This window comes from Capsicum annuum, chromosome 12 (assembly GCF_002878395.1).
Source record: "Capsicum annuum cultivar UCD-10X-F1 chromosome 12, UCD10Xv1.1, whole genome shotgun sequence".
NCBI classification, from domain to species: domain Eukaryota; kingdom Viridiplantae; phylum Streptophyta; class Magnoliopsida; order Solanales; family Solanaceae; genus Capsicum; species Capsicum annuum.
In genome coordinates this window covers 148,732,761-148,737,152 of record NC_061122.1, presented here as the reverse complement: position 1 = coordinate 148,737,152, position 4,392 = coordinate 148,732,761, and positions in this window count along the sequence as shown.

Here is a 4,392-nt window from a genome sequence, read left to right as displayed (position 1 = left end):
TGTACAACAACAACAACATACCCAGTCTATTCCCACATAGTGGGGTCTGGGGAGGGTAAAGTGTACACCGACCATACCGCTACCTCCAAAAAAGTAGAGAGGTTGTTTCCGATAGACCCCCGGGTTAGGACCGATAACAGTATAGCAAATCACAAAACATAAATGTGTATAGACTAGGACACTATGCAAACTAAACTAATATTGGTATCTATAAGGTAATATAACAGCCACCAGATACTACTAAAAAACTATCTAACCGAAAACATAGACATCACTCAATACCCATGAATAAGAAACTATAAAAACAAATAAAGAAATGCTCCCACCCCCTAACCTTCTATCCTAATCTGCATCCTCCACATCTTTCTATCAAGGGTCATGTCCTCTATCAGCTGTAACTGCTTCATATCATGACTAATCACCTCCCTCTAATATTTCTTTAGCCTTCCTCTACCCTACCTAAAACTATGTATAGTCAGTGACTCACACCTATGCACTAGAGCATCAGAGCCCCCCGTCCTTATCACGTGCCCAAACCAACGTAATCGTACTTTTCACATCTTGTCCTCCATCGAAGCCACCCCCACCTTCTCCCAAATAATCTCATTTCTCACCTTATCTTTCTTGGTATAGCCACATATCCATCGTAATATCCTCATCTCTGCCACCTTCAACTACTGGATGTGAGAGTTCTTAACTAGCCAATACTCTATTCCATACAGCATAGCCAGTCGGACTGCCACTCTGTAGAACTTACCTTTAAGATTCGGAGGTACCTTTTAATCACATAAAACTCCCAAAGAGAGCCTCTATTTAAACTACCCTTCCCCAATATGATGTGTGACATTGTCGTCAATCTCGTCATTTCCCTAAATCATAGACCCTAGATACTTAAAACTCTTCCTCCTCTGAATGGCCTGAGAGTCCAGCTTCACAACCACGTCAGCCTCCTGCGATATATCACTAAACTTACACTCTAAGTACTCCAACTTGGTCCTTCTCAACTGAAATCGTTTAGACTCAAGAGTCTGTCTCCAAATCTTCAACTTATCATTAACTCCTCCCCAAGTCTCATCGATCAATACCACATCGCCAGTAAATAACATACACCAAGTCGCATCCCCTTAAATATGTCGCGTCAATACATCCATCACCAAGGCAAATAAAAAAAGACTAAGTGTTGATCCCTGGTGCAAACTTATCAAAACTAGAAAGTTCTCTGAATCACCTTCTACCGTCCTCACATGATTCTTTGTGCCATCATACATATCCTAAATCACCCTAGTGTATGCCATGGGCACCCCTCTAACCTTCAAGCACCTCCACAAAATTTAAAAAAAAAACATATTACTTTGGCAAAAATCCCCTTTTTCCTACTAGCACTTGTAGCCCTAAACAAATCTAAATAACTACAGAAATCACATTTTGGCCAAGATTTCTAGGCAGTTATTGTTGGCTTCTATATGTTCTCCATAACAGACAAACTGATTAATTGTGAATATCTCTCTTTCTCTATTTATATATATATATATATATATGTATGTATGTATTTACTACTAATAATAAGAGGGAATAAGCAGGAAACAGGTCGACGCGCCTGCTTGTGCTGCCTGTTTCATCTGTTTCAATCGTGATTTTACTACATCATCGCAAATTAATTATTATAAGTTATTTATGTATTAGAAAATTTATATTCATTATATTTATATCTTTTTTCTTATGTATAAGAGGCAGGAGTTTTTCGTCGTCCTCCTTACCGATCAATTCAGTTGCTTGCTCTGTGATATTACTATATCACTTTTAATTAATTATTGTATGTTATTTAAATTAAAAAATTAATAATATTTAATAAATAAAATAGACATTTATGATATGTCTACTTTAGCTGCTTCAACTATAATTTTACTATATCACCCCTAATTAATTATTGTAAGTCATATAAGTATTGAAAATATTATTATAAAGTCATTTAAGTATTAAAAATATTAATAATATTTAATACTAAATTAGCTTCACATCTTATATGTGAGTCACTTAATTTTTTTCACAGGTATTTTTTATAATATTTTTTTCATAAAACTTTTAATTAGTTATTATAAGTTATTTAAGACATGTCTGCTTCGCTGCTTTAATCATGATTTTATTATATCACCCCTAATTAATTATTACAGTCATCTAAATATTTTGTCATTTAAATGGAAATAGAAGAAAATGTATTATAAATTACAATAATTAAAAAGTTAAATTATTTTTAAAATATATAATTGACTACCAATGACACAAAATTTTGAATAAGAAAAGTAACTTATATTATTTGGAAATTACATAAAATATATTATAAATTACAATAGTTAACTGTTTAAAATGTCTAAAAAAATACTTCGTTATATATTTTAAAAAATTACTATAAATCACAATAATTAACAACTTTAAAAATTTTAATATCAATCTATTTGCTTTGGCACAACTTCATTGGTCCTTTTCCTTTCTTTCATTTTTTTCATTAATTTAAATTTATTTGTCTTATTTTGTTTGTATGGTATATATTTCAACAAAAGTACGAAAAAATTACTATAAATCATAATAATTAATTGCTTAAAAAATTTAAAAGATATAAAATATTTGACTGACTCTCGAAATTATATCAGTATCATTTCAATTGAAATAAAAGAAAGAGTATTATAAGTATAGTAATTAAAATTTTAAATTATTTTTAAAATAGAATTAACTATCAATGTGACAAAATTTTGGACAAAGAGAGTAACATATATCATTTGAAAAGTACATAACAAGTATTATAAATTATAATATTTAACAACTTAAAATATCTAAGAAATTAACTTATTATATATTAAAAAAATAGTATAGATCACAATACTTAAGAACTTAAAAAATTTAAAAGATCTAAAACATTTGTTTGACTCTCGAAATTATATCAGTGTCACTTAAATTGTAATAACTAAAATTATAATTGACTATTAATGCCACAAAAGTTTTGGACAAGAAGAGTAACATGTTATTTGAAAATTACATAAAAAGTATTATAATTACAATAGTAAATAACTTAAAATATAGTTACAAAAATTAATCTGTTATATATTTAAAAAAATAAAAAAGTACAATAAATCATAATAATTAACAGTTTAAAAAAATTTTAATATATAAAATATTTGGTTGACTCTCAAAATTATATTAGTGTCACTTAAATAGTAATAGAGAAGAGGTATTATAAATCTCAATAATAAAAATTTTAAAGTATTTTAAATATATAATTGACTATCAATGTTACAAAAGTTTGAACAAAGAGAGTAACATGTATTATTTGAAAATTAAGTAAAAATCTTATAAATTACAATAGTTAACAACTTAAAATAACTAAAGCATGTTAAAAATATAATTGATTATCTAAATTATATTTGTGTTACATAAATTGAGACTAAAAAATAACATATATTGGGTCCATGCTGGCACGAGCGTTCAACATCTAGTATATATAATAAAGGGCAATAAGCAGATACTTTTTTTACATACCTGCTTGTGTTGCCTGTTTCAGCTGTTTCAATTGTAATATTATTATATTACCCCTAATTAATTAGTATATTTTATTTAAGTATTAAAAAAATTATAATATTTAATAAAAAAATATAAAATAGACATAAGATAATAGTAATTTTATTATATCACTTCTAATTAGTTATTATAAGTCATTTAAGATATGTCTTCAATGCTTCAATCGTGATTTTATTATATCAATCCTAATTAATTATTATGGTTGCATTAGACAATTAATAATATTTCATAAAATAGACACAAAATGATATGTCAACATAAAACAATCGATTGACTATCGAAATCATATTAGTTCTACATAAACTAACTTTCGTATATCACTTCTAATTAGTTAAGTATTATAAGTCATTTAAGACATGTCTTCTTTGCTTCTTTAATTGTGATTTTATTATATCACCCCTAATTAATTACTATGGTCGCATTAGAAAATTAGTAATATTTCATAAAATAGACACAAAATGATATGTCAACATAAAATATTTGATTGACTATCGAAATTATATTAGTACCACACAGGATCTCTTTCAAAATTATATCAGTGTCACTTAAATTGAAATAGCAAAAAAATATTATATATCACAATAATTAAAAATTAAAATTATTTTAATAATTAATTATCTAAATGAGATAAAAACACGCGGACCTCTAAATAGCCATAATCTTTTTGCCATAATTGTGAAAAGACTTTAATAGCTTTTTCTCTTAAAAACAATAATAAATCTTTTGTTATTTCCAAAATTGAAAAAGTCAAGTGCAACATTAATTCTTTAACAGCTAAGAACGTCAAGAGTTTATTACTCTCTTGTGCATTATACGATTTGG